The following is a 16,319-nucleotide window of genomic DNA, read 5'->3' on the forward strand; positions in this document are numbered from 1 at the left end:
GAGGTTAAAGCCCCACAACAATTACAAGACGGCACTGACTCTCCCACCGATAATCTCGAGACAATCAATATTGGGACTGAGGATGATCCAAGGACGATCCTGATTAGTTCAGCACTGTCATCGAAGGAGCGGGCGGAGTTGATAAAGCTGTTGAAAGAATATCAAGATGTTTTCGCCTGGACGTATGAGGAAATGCCCGATCTAGACGAAAAACTGGTCACCCGCCACCTGCACATCGTTCCTGGCTCCAAAGTTGTCAAACAACCGCCTAGGAAATTTAGACACGAAGTCGAGGAGCAAATCAAATTCGAGATCCAGAAACTACTAGCAGCAGGATTCATCAAGCCTATTCAACATCCAACGTGGCTGGCAAATGTTATTCCTGTCAAGAAGAAAAATGGTCAAATCAGATGTTGCGTCGATTTCAGGGACCTGAATAAATGTTGTCCAAAGGATGATTTTCCTCTACCCAACATTGATATACTCGTCGACGAAACTAGTGGCCACGAAATGTTCTCATTCATGGATGGTTACAGCGGATACAACCAGATCAAGATGTATGAGCATGACACCAACAATACTGCATTCCGTACTCCCCTTTGGAACTTCCATTACACTATGATTCCCTTTGGATTAAATAATGCAGGTGCCACTTATCAACGAGCCATGACTGCCATATTCCACGACATGATGCACAAACAAGTGGAAGACTACGTCGATGATGTGGTGGTAAAATCGAAGACTCGAACGTCTCACCTCGAAGTCCTGAGACAAGTATTCAAGAGATGCAGAGAATACAAATTAAAGATGAATCCTTTGAAGTGCGCTTTTGGTGTTTCCTCTGGAAAGTTTTTAGGATTCCTAGTCACAGCCGAAGGAATCAAAGTCGATCCGGACAAGACGAAAGCTATCACCACCATGCCTCCTCCACGCACCGTGAAGGAACTACTGAGTTTTATGGGCAAGGTAAATTATATTCGACGCTTTATTCCTGGATTGGCTCAACTCATTGCCTCATTCACCCCTCTACTGAAGAAAGGAGCAAGTTTCACCTGGACAGCCGTTCAACAAGAAGCCTTCCATAAGATACAGCAGATACTATTGTCACCTGCTGTCATGAAGTCTCTAGTACAAGGACGACCCCTGATTCTTTACACAGCCTCCAATGACGTTGCTATCGGAGCACTCCTTGCTCAAGAAGACGACGAAGGCATCGAACAACCAATCTACTACTTCAGCCGCACAATGAGAGACGTTCAACTCCGATATCCAAAGGCTGAAAGGGCATGTCTAGCATTAGTACATGCAATCCAGAAATTTAGGCACTATTTACTGTCCAACAAGGTCGTACTCGTCTCCAAAGCTGATCGTATAAAGTTCCTGCTATCAAAGCCATCCTTGATAGGGAGACCAGCGAAGTGGCTACTCCAGATGTCAGAATTTGACATAGCTTGCACGCCGCCTAAAGCGATCAAAGGCCAAGCAGTTGCAGACTTGCTCGCTGCTTTTCCAGGAGAAGATACGACAACATTACACGAGGACATACCCGGTGAATTTCCAGATATCTTAGTTATCAAAGAAGAAACATGGCTTCTATACTTTGATGGATCCGTCATCCCTAGCAATGACATCGGAGGAGCGGGCATAGTGCTGGTGTCCCCATCTGGTGAAGTTTTCTCACATTCGTTCAAGTTGGATTTCCACTGCACCAACAATTCAGCAGAAGCCTTCTTACTAGGATTGTCCCTGGCCAAGCAAGCAGGAGCGACACACCTTGAAATAAGAGGAGATTCAAAGTTACTGGTCAATCAGATGAATGGAGCATACTCTCTCAAGGAAATCACGCTCGCTTCATTCCGAACCGAAGCTCAGCGACTATTAACTCATTTTGTTGATGCCACGATCGTCCATACTGGACGAACCAACAACAGGCATGTCGACTGCCTAGCAACTCTTACTTCTAAGCTGCAGTTCGAAGGGGAAGAGAAAACAATCACTGTACAGAGGCGTACTGTGTCATCTACCTGTCTCACTCAAGTCGAAGACATTTCAACAGACGATTGGCGAGCACCCATCATTCATGAATTAAGCAGCTCTATTTCAGAAGGCAAAATCAGCCTCAAAGAATTGAAGAATTATTTCCTGCTTCACGGGGCGTTGTATTACCGAAACCCTGATGGATCCCTATCACGGTGCCTTGGAAACGACGAAGCGGAAGAACAAATCAAGCGCATACATGAAGAAATATGCGGACAAACACTAGTAGTAACACTTTACAGAAGGCTTCAGAGGGCGGGATACTACTGGCCTTCCATGGAAGCTCAAGCAAGGGATCTACAAGGATCTTGTCCCAATTGTCAGACACCTCCCCATCACTTAGAGGTTTTGACAGTCCACAACACTGGGGACTGGAGGGAGCCTTACATCAAACATCTCCGGGACAATGAACTACCAACAGAAAAGAAGCAAGCAGCCAAAATCATTCAGAGAGCTAAGAGATTTGTCTTTCTTGACGGGATCTTATACCGCAAAAATGTTGGTGGGAATTTACTGAGATGTTTAGCTGAACATGAATCCCAACAATTCTGAAGGAAATGCACAATGGAGAACATCAAGGAAAGATAAAATTATTTCTTCAAGTCCATGAGAAATATTACTGGTCGACCATGGAAGATGATGCAGTTGCATACGTTCAGAGGTGTCACCAATGCCAAATCCATGGTAATCTTATCCACACTCCTTGTCTCCCGTTAAATTCTGTGAATAGTCCATGGCCCTTCTACAGCTGGAGACTGGATATCATCGGGAAGATCAATCCAGCATCTTCAAAGCAGCATGAATACATCATCACTGCAACTGAGTATTTCACCAAGTGGGTTGAAGCGATTCCTCTTCGAAGCACCACCGGAGTCACGATTGCATCCTTCATCAAAGAGCACATAATATGTAGATTCGGTGTTTCTAAACACATTGTTACTGATAATGGAACTCCTTTCGCCAATAAACATGTGACTGAACTGCTCGAGGAATACGGCATCAAACAAATCTTCTCCACACCATATTATCCCCAAGGAAACGGACAAGCGGAGAGCACCAACAAAACTAATTCTCAGTCGGACAATTCATGATAATCCTCGAACGTGGCATGAACAACTGTCTATGGCCCTATGGGCTTATCGAACCGCACCAAGGAGCTCAATCGGAATTTCGCCATATTCCCTCGTCTACGGAGCAGACGCCATACTTTCAGCAGAAATCAAAATCCCTTCAGCAAGGATTGCAACATCCAGGGGAGTACAATGGGATGAGGCCGAAGTATCCAAGTCAAGAATCGCTGAACTAGACATGCTCGAGTCAAGGAGAGCTAAGGTGGAAAAATACATAGAAACCTACAAATAAAGGATCTCCAGGGCCTACAACAAAATGGTAAGACCTCGAACATTTCAAGTAAGAGATATGGTATTAAAGACAGCAAAGCACATTTAACAAGATATGTCCGCTCACAAGTTCTCTCTGAAATGGGAGGGACCATACGTAGTCATCAAGGAAGTATCCAGTGGGTACTACAGGATCTTAGCCGTGGATGGAGGAGGGGAAGGGAATATAATCAATAGAAAATGGCTCAAAGCCTATTACGCCTGATTCATGAAAGCAATTACCTTTTCATCATTTCAAGCATTTCAAAAATGTAATTTTCATTCCTCCAAAGAGCGTGCAAATGCTCCTTTGTTCATTAAACATTTCATAAATAAGCAAAATTCCTTCATATCATGATCAATTATTCCATCTAACCAGAAGTTCAAACCTATTCAAAAACAACAATCATAAATGCTCACTCAGAGCAAACCATCCAACAATGGGTAATCTGTGTAATCAACCCTGTCAAGATTCTTCTGGAAACTTTTGGTTTTCATCTTCAACTCACGTACCGCCTTCTCAACCCGGGCAGACTCCAAGGCGAGCATCTTCTCCTCCTCCAGTAAAGCAGTGGTCAGAGTAATCGCATCAGCAGCCTCAGCCGCCTTATGAATCTTGATTATCTCGAGCCGATGACGAAGCCATCCTACATTGAACCGCAAGGTCTCGCAGTTCGAAATCATCTCATCCCACCTATGCAATTTCTGATTCTTGACATCTCGCAGGCGCATCTGGTCCATCTCCTCAATGATCGGTAACATTCCTGCAACTGTAGTCAGGAGGGTTGGTAGGAAACCATTCCACACTTCATTCATAGCAATATGCCCATATCTTTTCCAGATTTTGGTGTAAAGGAGTGTATGACACTTGGGAATGAAGAATCCACCGACTACCTCATTGTCCGGGAAAGTATTGATCAAAGGAGCTTCGAACAAGAGTCCAGCTGTTGGATATTCACGAGCGTGAACCCTGTCTTCAACCTCCACGGATTCTGGAGAGTCTTCACCAACTCAGTTGTTGCTGCCTTCAACCTCAACCACGGTCACGGACTTTCCATTCCTTCTCCTTATAGAATCAACGACGACACGGACGTTCGCCTGCGACATGAAGAAGTATTTAATTTCACCGAAATTGAGCATAGTGGAATTTCAAGAGTTATAAGATTGCTTACAGATGATCCAGCCTCAGCATGAGCTGACCTGTATCGGGCAGGGGCTCTAACAGTCCGCTTGGGCCTTGAATTATGAGAGGAAGGATTCTTCTAATCATCCTGCAATGAATATTTTTCTTATGATCAATAATCTCGATCAGACAAAGACGAACAAGGTATACAACTTACTGAGATGGACGCTTCTATTTCACGCTTCGACTGAGGATCATCTTGAGAAGAAATACTACTGCTCGACATAGTGACAACAAGGTATGATGATCGAAACTTCTCTGCACGATGAAACTGACTCAGGAATGGAAGAAATATTCACGTAGATGATGGACTCAAAGTCTTGAAGATATAAATATTAGACACGATGGACGTTTATCTTCTGCGAACAGTCAATTCAGTTACGAGTTTCACTGAAACCCTGAGTTTCAAAGATCAATATTGAAGACGCGGAGGAAAATAACGCACTGGGGACTGACAATGACATAGTCAGAAAATAGCCACGCGGCTTTGTGCATGTCATGTGTCTCTTGGCCGTACTATGGTACTTCTCACAAGACGGAAATCATCGAAGGAGATCATGATGGATTTAGGCGCATGGACATTGGTCCATGTCATTCAATCATAAGGAATCAACATTAACAAAATGTTTATTATTCAGAAGAAAGCCCTGATTCTGAAGCAAAGTCATTCAAATAATCAAAGAGATGTCTACTACGAAGGCTGGAGAGCGTTCAAATGTTTAAGAAAGAAAAGAAGATGGAAGTAAACCTACTCGTCAGACTCATCCGAATTATCAGATTCGTCATCACTGTCCTTCTCATCATCCGAATCATCAGATTTGTCATCACTGTCTTCCTCTTCGTCGGAATCAGCGTCAGGACCGTCGATGAAGTCCGGATAGGCATCAAGATCATCATCTGAGTCTGAATCTTCTTCCGCTTCAGCTTCAGCTTCAATTTTCTTCATGGTCTTCCGGAACTCCCTTTCATATCGGTCAGGCTTGATCTTACGCTCTGGAAACACCCACTCAGCTTCCTTTTCGGAAGCATCAGTGTCAGAATCAGAGGGTACCCCATCAAGTACTTGACGTCTCTCCTCAGCCGCTTGTATTCAACGCCGAATTCGGTCCTTTTCGCGCTGACAGTTCCCTGCTTCATCATCTTCAGCCTTTCTCTTCATAAGTTCAACCTAGGTGACCCTTCGATCATTCAAGGGTATGCTAGGCTTCGTTCCCTCATCACGAGTGGTCTTAGCTTTCGATTTGGCTACATAATCTTTGGAATCCTCATCAGAAGAGCTAGAAGAGTAAGAGGAATACCAATAATCGTAATCGTTGTCGCTGGAAGTTGACATTTTATGAAACCAGGAGCATAAAATTATCAACATGCAAGTAAATCCATATGCAAAAATGGTTATTCTTAACTCTTACCTTTTACGATTCCACTAAACAGTAGTGATAGTAATGCAAGAGTTAACACCTCAAAATCGTTCGTTCCTTCGAAACCTACAAAAAACGAACGAAGCTCAGATTTTCATAAAATCATGAACACTGCCACCACTGTAGTATCATGAAAAACTAAAACATTATTTCATCATAAATAATTGTTTACTTTGAACATTATTCAAAAAATCAGTTTTGAAAATATATGTTTACAAAACATGAAATAATAACTCACGTTTTACTTTTAGTGAGTAACAACTCACGTAAAAAAAAGTACACTCTTTTCCGTGAAAGCATGTCACGATTTTGTATGCAAATATATTTTTCATGGACAGACCATGATTTTATATAAAAAAAAAAACTTTTCCTTCGTATTATCGTCATCCATCTTTAAAACGAAGGTAAGCTCACACATTATAGGATAAAGTTTTGATTTACATGAAAGCTCATAAACAAAACTTTATTACTGGACACAAGTCCACATATAAAAAAAGAAAAACTTTTTCCTTCGTACTATCGTCATTCTTTAAAACGATGGTTTATTTCGATTTTTTGTGAAAATTCACTCCTTTTACGATAAAACCTTAGTTCACATGAAAGCTCATAAACTAAGTTTTATCACTGGACCTAGGTCTATACATAAAAAAAATCTCTCCTAAATCAGGGATTATTATTAGTTTTCAAAACTAACGATCAAACGAACATACGTATTCAAAAAACAAGGGTTTTTTGACAAAAAATCCTACTCACATACATGCACATGTGCATATAACTCAAACATGATCAATTCATCAAACTCATAACATCAGCAAAAAAAAAAATTTACCTGGTCGGCGCCGGCCGGAAACTGGCTGGACGGTGGCGGCGGCGGTCGGTGCTCCGGCGACCGGCGTGAAAATTTTCTCCTCCTGTTGCTGGCGTGAAGGTGGTGGAGAGGTGATGAGGGTGCTGGTCGTGGAAAATATAAAAAGAAAGAAAGGGATTAATTCCCTTTTATATCAAATTTTATTTCCCAAAACCTAATTCCACAAGGATTTCCTTATTGGACCCGGCCCGCGAATCCTAAACGACCAAGGTCCCGTCATCCAAATCAGCGGTCCAACACCAATTTATGCTCATCAAACGATGCTCTATCATGCCAATGGGATCCTCATTCAAGTCATGGTTTGCTCGTACTATCGAAATCCGGTAACGTCTTAAGTTACGACTAAGTTCAATTACTTGTACTGTTTATGACCGGAAAATCACCATTCAATGCTGACTGAGGAACACGACTTTCCTCACTAAGCAGGGGACTTAATGTAGATGGTGGATTTTCGACAAAGGCTAAAATCGTAAACCCATAATTATACGAACTTCTGATCCAGCAATCAGACGCGAATATTGATACACAGGTCTCTCATCGAATCCTCTGACTGAGAATACTTTCTCTCGGAGTACATGCAGATATGTAGTCTCTCGGCTGGACAACGTCATATCTCATGAATACTGAACACTTCAGTAATTATTTCTATATAGAATCATGAGATTGACGGCTCCTAGACAACTTTCTCTGCTAGTATAGAGCGATAACGTCTTCAGGATACAAACAACAGTTTTCCCTGGCTATATAAAGGATATGAAGCTCCAGCAAGCTCATGTCAGAATAATTAATGCTCCTAGACAGCTTGCTCTGCTAGTATAGAGCCATAAGTTAATTATTCCTAAATTCTTGGATTCATGCACTGAATTTCCAAAAATATTCAAATATTTTCACAATATTTCTTTACTTCAATCTATGGTTCTTCCAAACAGAATTCCATGGGTTAGTAATTAATATTCAACGCACGGGCGTCTGAGCTACCTCTGAGTAAGCCCCGACTCAAATGGTGTAAGTGTACTCAACGACGATGCATTAACAATCACCGCACGAACGAGTATTTCAAAATACGACGAAACGATGAACCTATGCAAAATAGGAAGGAAAATAATAAATAATTAAATATTGACCAAGGTGTTGAGGGATTGGGCTCACCGGCCGGCCGGCCGTGCCGTGGCCAATCCCATGCCAGTTTTATATTTTTGTTGTAGGGCCTACTGCCTATATATGTGCGGCGCATCTATATAGTTAGGGTTTACCTTTCCATGTATATAAAGGATACTATAGCTTTGTAATAAGGTTGATGCTAATCAATAGAAACCCTCTATCTCTTTGCCTTCCCTACATTTTCCACTACAAAACGTTATCATGCATGAACTCTAATCCCGTGGCTATGGATTTTTTTTTTTTTGGTTCGCATCAAAACGTTCTATATTATCTCGGGAAGCTCCATTAAAGTCTGGATTTGGTACTTGTGTTTTTTTTTTCTCTTTTCTTCTTTTGGACTTGGTACTTCTGTTTTATTCTGTCTTTCAATCGTCCGCTGAAAAGATCATTGGTAGGCAGACATGGTCTATGTTCTATATATTATGTATGAGCCATTTTATCAATCCATGTTCACATGATTTAAATTTCTGTTTGTGTACAATTCTGTCTTATTTGGCTTACATAATATGTTTCCATATAACATGCTGTTAATTTATCTTATATGATCCCATGAACATAAGAATAACTTGAGATAGTGAGAAAGAGTACACGAATTTTTATAAAATCAAGACTCTGTAGTGATTGATGTTGTACTGCTCGTCTCTTATTTTAATTTTGATTGATCTATGTAAAAGATAATAATAACAATAGATACATCAATCAGTTCCATCACCGGCTGTCCGTTAAATTTTCATTGATTGCAAAGTTGTAACGAATGTAACGTATCGCCAAACAATGATACTATTTTTTTTTATTTGCTTTACAGAAATCGTATGATGATTATAATGATTGTAAAGTTTTTCTGTTAAATATTATTTAATACTCCCTCCGTTCTTTTTTAATAGGCCAGTTTTGTTTTTAGCGAAATTTAAGGAAATTAAGAGAACTAATCATTGAAAGTGGTTCTCATGACACTTGTCAATAAAAGAAGTGAAGTGAAATGGTCTCCATGACACTTGTTAGCAAAAGAAGTAAAGTGAAGTGGTTGACACTTGTCATCAAAAGAAATTAAGAGAAAAATGGTCCCAAAAAATTAAAATAACATTTGACTTTCTCAATTAGGAAACTGGCCTATTTTTTTGAAACTTTTATTTATAGAAACTGGCCTATTAAAAAAGAACGGAGGGAGTATATTTTTTTCTCGATACGGTCCAATAGTATTGTACTAATACATTTTTTTATAATATTATTATATTACTATGCTCCGGTTCGGTGGGAGATCAGGAAACCTTCTGTTCGGAAAAGAGGAGAAACAAATCCGTGAAGGAAGCGTCTGTTCCAATATGGGAGAAGACAATCCGTGAAGGATCCATCCGTTTCAGTCCGACTCGGCCAATCAGTCCGATCTAACCCGACCAAGTCCAACCCGGTCTTATTTCTGGGACGTGCGTGGCTAAATCTGTTCCGGTTCTGTCTATGTATGGCGGGAACCAAAGCTTAAGGTATGTACCTAATGAAACATCTATTGGGCTTATATATTTGTTTTCGTAACATTGTTTTGTCTTAGATAAGTTCATATTATATAAATGGTCAATTTCAATCTTGAATTTGATAATGGTTATAGTTGAATGAGTTTTTTTTTTGTTTGTTCAATTGGTTGTACCAACTCGATTCCAATGTATATTCATTTGAAATTTATAAATACTTGAGCACCATTATTTTCTCCCTAAATTTGAATGTTTTGTGGGATGTAATCCATTTGCTCGACTATTAAAGAGTCGGTATTTTCAAAATATACGTTGGAAATAAAATCACATGTATTCTAATTTTTGTGGCAGCACTTACAAAGGGCGGTATGAGTCGGAAATTATTTTTTCCATTTTTCTACTTCATTCATGGTACTAACAAACCAGTCTATCTTGAAGTATGCCAACAAGAGATTCACTATCTTCAGTAATATATTCAACCTAAAGTAAGTGGTTGACATGCGAAGTGAGATTCTTTTGTCCTGTTGAGATAAAGAAATTTCTCAAACTAAGCTAATCGTAGCAACAGAAAATGAAAAACCCCAAAGTAATGAGGGTTAGACGTACCGACTCATATAAAGCATGTGAAAGGGGGCATATATATCATGAGACAAAGATGTATTTTCCCCAGTAGTAATGATACCAAAGTACAGGTATCAACAGAATATGGGATGAAGCTAAAATGTAACTCTAGCTCCCATCATAAATGAAAGAGTTGGAAATGCACCTGGTCATAGATGTTGGTATATACAATGTAATGTGTGTATCATAATCGACCAATTTTCACATCAACTTTAATGGCAACAAGAATTTTGTCTAGCCAATTGACTATTTATTTGAACTAGATCCAATGTTTGTACTTATGGAATGAAAATTACATTATTCCCACGAGACATAAATTCTCTAAAACACTTGAGACACGTACGGATGAAAAATATAGCATCCCCCCTGAAACGTAACATATATTCAATCTAGAGTACTTGAGTTGAATCTCCCTTTTGTTACTAATAAGGCCACACCACTTATTTAATGTCTCAAGACTCAATGTCGAACAGATAGTGGATTCCCTCCCACCAACTTGAGAAATTTAAACTAGTTGTTGAACTATTTTCTTATAATGTGACTACGAGGATTGGATCATCGAGCGCAGCAATGCTCAAAATTTGTTTTCAAGATAGAACAAAGACGTCACAAAATCTCTACATGTACCGAGAAATAATCACACCTTGTTAAATTCCAAAGAAACCATGCAAATGGATATCATGTGGAACCTCACAGTGATGAGAATGTAATTGATTGCATCTTTTATAATATTTAATGAATGTGGAAGGAAACATATTCTTAGAGAAATTTATGAGTCAATTCGGTGAAATGTAAATCACTAGTATTTGGATTGAATCCATATTGACCCCGAAAATGAAATATTGGGTATTGACTCATACAGACTTTGGAATAACCATACAACCACTTTGGTTGTGACATGATGATCGTTTTGAAAGGACTCATACGTACATCACTTTATTTGAGTGAATGAGACAACGGGAAAAAGATTGACAGAATGCGAAGTAACGACATATCTCTCAATAAGTGTTTTCTAAAGTACTAGATGCACAACCCCCTTCCCATTATGTTTTTAGGTAAGAAAGCATATCACTCATTTTTACAAAGTCTTCAGTAAAACAGGATCGAGACCATCCTAAGATGCAAATGGTAAACAATCCATATTACAAAGATAACAAGGTGATATTTAGAAAAATATCCATGCAGAATGCGGACCATTAAAGTGACTTATGGCTCTCGTGGATTTTTTTTGACATTTTGGACTAGTTATAGTTCCCATGTAATGTTGCGCTTGGAAAACTACTAGCACACATTATACATGTAAGGACTCACCACCCCTTGTAAATGCTAAAGAATATACATCAAAAGGACTTGATGGTTATTGCATGTTTAATAGGATCAATGTAGAGCATCCTATACCCTATGGTATCGTAAAAACCATCATCAAATGTTACATATGATTCCTAAGGCATGGTTATGCGTATAAACTTACCTTTAACTGCTTGGGGAATATGCAATATTACACGCAACTTCACTTATTCGTTTTAGACCCACAATTGGTCAACCATTCTTTGCGTACCAGTTGGTAACTGGATATAAGCCTGACCTTTTGTATTCTTACGCATTTTTGATTGCACTATATATGTGCCCTTACGTCTCCACATCGTACTATGATGGGTCATCAAAATGATTAAGTGATTATGTTGGACAAGAATTTCCAACATTTATCCGCATTTTAAAATCTTTGGCATGAGATCTCTTACTGCTAGATTTGCGGGTTATCACTTTAATAAGACAGTCTTCCCGTCGTTAGGGGGAGATAAGAAAAAGTATTTTCTAAGGGAACGACAAGAATTTTCGTGGTGTGTTCCCACTGTGTCTCATATTGATTCTTGTACTCCACAAATGTAAATGTGGAGTGATAAAGAATATTCGATTTTCAGAATGTACACTGATGTTGCAAATTAAAGTGATGTGATCACACATACCAGATGCAAACCTACCTGCAAAGTTACAAATCCTCAATACGGGATATACACCATAGACTTAGGTGTTGCAACTACACTTAGTGGAAGTGTGGTTGAGGCCTTGGCTCCATAAAGGAAGTTGGAGAGACCACTTGGTTCGATCAATACTCACCTATAAAGGAAGTAGGTGAGTAAGGCACAACTTATTTATATCATCAGAAATCATTTTATAATATTGTCTCTGAATATGTCCATGAATCAAATTGGAGGAGCTCCTAAGTTTAATGATTCCAGATAACAATGACATCCCAAGTGGATTATGAGAATGCGCATGAGTCAATGGAACGATCATGCGAGCATATTGACGATTAATTTTATATATACTTGCTTAAGGAAATAGAGCAAGATGAGATCGAACCAAGCTCCTTGTTGCTTAATGTCAATGAAGAGCATATTTGGCCTATACAATCCAGGTAGAACTTGGTTCTTTGACAAATATATAGGTATTTGGTGCGGTAGTGCTAACCAACCAAGTGTAAATCCTATTGGACATACATGATTAATTTGTCACAAAGCATAGAGAGAAGAAAGCAGTCTTAAAGTATAAAGAGTCGCCTTGTGGCGCGAGGTTTCTCACAAAGCCCTGGAATTGTTCTCTTATAATGAACTTCATAATGTTCCGCTACTCAGTTAGCTTGGTAATTTCTAAAGGAATTGAAATGCAGCATATGTATGTGGTTGTTACGTATCTCTGAAGGAATCAAGAGATAGAAGATATTTACAAAAATACTTGATAGCATTTTGTTATCCAAATCAAGTGACTCTAAACCACAGAGTGCGTTTACAGTTAGATCGAATGCTCACTTATAGATCGAAGCAATCAGGCGGATGTGGTATACCCGTCTAAGTGGTTATTTGATTTGGAGGGGATAGACAAGTAAGTTATTTTTCTTTGCATATTCACAAGCAAGTTCCTGATTTGGAATTCTAGTTACCTATGTTGATGTTACAGACATGATGAGTACTCTTGACGTAATAAGAGACCCTACAAGCTACTCTAAATCCAAATTTGAGATGAGAAATCTAGGGAAAGCTCGATCGGAAATTGAGCTTGTGGTATATTATTCCACCAGTTTGCATATGTCTAAAAGTTGTCAGGCAATTTAACAAGGACATGCATCCTGCTAGCACTCCCATGATTAGTCGAGGTTCAAATGTAAGTAAATGACCAATTCGTCTAAAGGAACATGACGAAGATGTGTCGGGAGATGAATTTCCCTTATCTAAGTACAATAGACGCATTATTGTACTTAACATAATGTACTCGACCAAATGTTACATCCTCAGTGAACTTGTTAGCTAGATATATCTCAACGCCAACCAAACGTCATTGGAATGGTATAATGAACGTAATCATATATATGCTTAAAAGTAACCATTGACATGAATTTATTTTATCCCTGCAAAGACATAAAAAGGAATGCTAATGAAAGTGAAATCCAAAAGTTGTTGATTGTGAAGGAACAATAATCTCTTCTCCGACGAAAGTAATCAGAGGGAGATATGGTAGATTATTTTATAGGTTATTACCGATATTCAGTTTCGAAAAGTACATGACTAAAGGAACTGTCTGGAAAAACTTTGAAAGTAATCATGGGGAGATGCCGACATCAGGGGGAGGATCCAAGGATATGATGTCGACATATTTTACTTCGAAATTGAAGTTATGTTGTACTCTTTTTCCCTTCGATTGAGAATAGTTTTTCCCAAAGGGTATTGTTACTCGACAAGGTTTTTAGCGAGACAACACTAAAACATCAAGTATGTTGAACGTTGAAGACATAAAGATCGCGTTGATATTAGTGAAAACATCTGAATCAAAGAAATGAAACGCCATAGTCTGTTAAGCAACGTAACTTCCAGAATCAACAACATGGTCTTATAAGCTTTCAAGTCACCAAGGTAAAGTGTGATAAAATCCTTTTGACTGCATTATACTAATGAAAATTGTTTGACATCAGGGGGAGCATCTAATGGTGTGTTGTGCTCTTTTCCCTTCATCAAGGTTTTGTCCCAATGAGTTTCCTTGTCAAGGTTTTAATGAGGCAACATATTCGAGTCCAACTATGTCTAAGTTTGCTTAGTATTGTACTCTTTTTCTTTAGTTCAGGTTTTGTCCCTCTGGGTTTCCCTGACGAAGTTTTAACGAGGCAATTAACTTAGACTCGTCGATCTTTGAAGATCATATTGCATATGACTACATGTAAAGAACGAGATAACATGTGAAGTATTACATGTGAAGAGTTGTACCAAGGTTTTATCCCACTGGGTTTTTCCTTGTCAAACTTTTAATGTGGCAATCGATTTTGGCGCAAGTCATCAAGGAGAGGACGACATTTGAAGAACTACATTCGAAGCACTATATGTGAAGCACTACATATGAAGTTTTATTGGACCGCACAAGAGGGAGTGTTGTAGGGCATACGGCCCATAGATGTGCGGCCCATCTATATATTTAGGGTTTACCTTTCCATGTATATAAATGATACTATAGCTTTGTAATAAGGTTGATGTTAATCAATAGAAACCCTCTGTCTCTTTGCCTTCCCTATATTTTCCACTACAAAAAATTTATCATATTTTTTGTTATTTTCCTTGATCTTATGAAAATCCTTTCATTTGAACAAATATCCTTCGTTTTGAGGAAACTCCTCAGTTTCATGGTATTTCCTTCGCACCAAGAAAATAATATAAAATTGGGAAAAACATTATGGGGCCGTGATTAGTGGCCAACCGGCCATGCCTTGATCCCGGTCGGCCCCACACCTCATGGTTCCTTATTATTTTATTATTATTTTCCTAATCTCATGAAAACTCCTTAATCTCATGGTATTTTCATAAATCCATGAAAAATATAATATAAAATTAGAAAAACCCGTGGGACCGGGCCCAAGCCGGACGGTCATGCCCTAGCCGGTCCCACATGTCCCTTTATTTTATTATTATTTTAAGGTTTTCTTGATCCCATGAAATTCCTTGATTTCATGGTATTTCTCTCAAATTATGAAAATTTCTTCAAATCATGGAAAAAATACATAAAAATACATAAAATTATGGAAAAAGCACGGGACGGAGCCCCAGCCGGCCGGCCATGCCTCAGTCGGTCCCACACGTCCTTATTTTATTATTTTTTAATATTATTTTGCTTCCTTGATCCCGTGGAAACTCTTTCACTTCAAGGAAACTCCTTAATTTCAACAAATTCCTTTATTTCATGATATTTTCATAAATTCATGAAAAATAATATAAAATTAGGAAAAGCACCACGGGACCGTGGTCACTGGCCGGCCGGCCATGCCTTGGCCTCAGAGGTCCCACGCTTCAACATTGCTCCATTTTATAATTATTTTCCTTCATCTCATGAAGTTTCCTCAGTTTCAGCAAAACCCTGATTTTGTCATATTTTCTCGAATGGTTGCTCAAACGCACGCCAGAAAATATCAAAATTCTCAGAACTGAGACACAGACGTGTTGGCGACGTGAGCATGTTACCTTGACCGACCAAGGTTGGCTCTTTGGCTTGTAAGAATCCGGTCCCACGTATTTTCACGATTTGACCTAATTTGCGCAATTGCACGTATTAGGTCCAAAACTCTTCCAAATAATTTTGGAATTTCATGGAGTGATCGTCAGTGGATCCCGTGATGACCCAGGGCCGGTTCATGACCCCTTGGTCGGTCTCTCACCTCTCCAGAATTAATTAGGTTTTATCACCTAAGGCTCAGAGGAGCATTTTTCGAATAAATGATTAAACCAGCATTTAATCATGCTTTCATCAACAAATCACCAACTCTTCAAGAGACCTTGGTATTTGCTCACATGAGCATATGGGCGGTACGTGGTCGATCCATGATCCCATGTAGCCGATCCCTCCTTCATTCCATGGTTGATTTTTAAATAAACCATCAATTGGTCATCAATTGATCAAATTAGGGTTTCTGAGTCCAAGGATAATAATTCCAGATTCGAACACTAATAACTTTACGACGATCTCATGATCAGTATTCTTATTAATTATGCTCGGTTTAACTACCAGTATACTAATTAATGTTTTATTTTGGTCACGCTGCCAATAATTCATCAGACGAGCAACACTTGCTCAGATAAGCAATATTTTCTCAAATCAAGGAATATTGGTTCAACTATCAATATTCAACAATTCAGAGCAATACTTGATCGC

This window comes from Papaver somniferum, chromosome 7 (assembly GCF_003573695.1).
Source record: "Papaver somniferum cultivar HN1 chromosome 7, ASM357369v1, whole genome shotgun sequence".
Classification (NCBI taxonomy): domain Eukaryota; kingdom Viridiplantae; phylum Streptophyta; class Magnoliopsida; order Ranunculales; family Papaveraceae; genus Papaver; species Papaver somniferum.